Below are 603 nucleotides of genomic sequence, written 5' to 3' on the forward strand. Positions count from 1 at the left end.
ATATATATATATATATATATTGTATATATGTATTGTACAGGACGCCAGGAATGGGTCCCGGATGGACGGTATATCCCTCCCTTGTTTAGGTGGGTGGCCCCGTTAAGGTCGCCTTGTATTCAGGGTTCTCGCCAAGCAGGGTGAGGGGGTTCCGGGGTCGGACTTGTAAGGGAAACCGCTAGGCGGTCTTCCCAGAGTTGTTCATCATACACGGGGTCCCGGAATCCGGAGGTTCAGAGAGATTTTTGGGTGGGACAGAACCTCCCTTCCCTGGCTACAGCCAGTTCTGGTAATCAAAGGGTTAACCCGCCAGCCAGAGGGGGTGTTAGAAAGGAACAGGAAGCCGGTCAGTCGGTGTCTGTGAGGAGTGTTTGGAGCAGGACACATGGCTGTGTGTGTGTGTGTTAAGCTGTGGGATAGAGTCTACCGAGACACTGCTGGGGCACCTGTGTCTATACTGGAACCCTCTGTGAGCAGGATGGGACTCTTAACCCTGAGGCTGGGACTCTAACCCTGAGGCTGGGACTCTAACCCTGAGGCTGGAACTCTAACCCTGAGGCTGGGACTCCAACCCTGGGGGGGGGACCCCAACCCTCGGCCTGG

This window comes from Nanorana parkeri, unplaced genomic scaffold (genome assembly GCF_000935625.1).
Source record: "Nanorana parkeri isolate BGI_ZX_2015 unplaced genomic scaffold, ASM93562v1 scaffold3184, whole genome shotgun sequence".
Lineage (NCBI taxonomy): Eukaryota > Metazoa > Chordata > Amphibia > Anura > Dicroglossidae > Nanorana > Nanorana parkeri.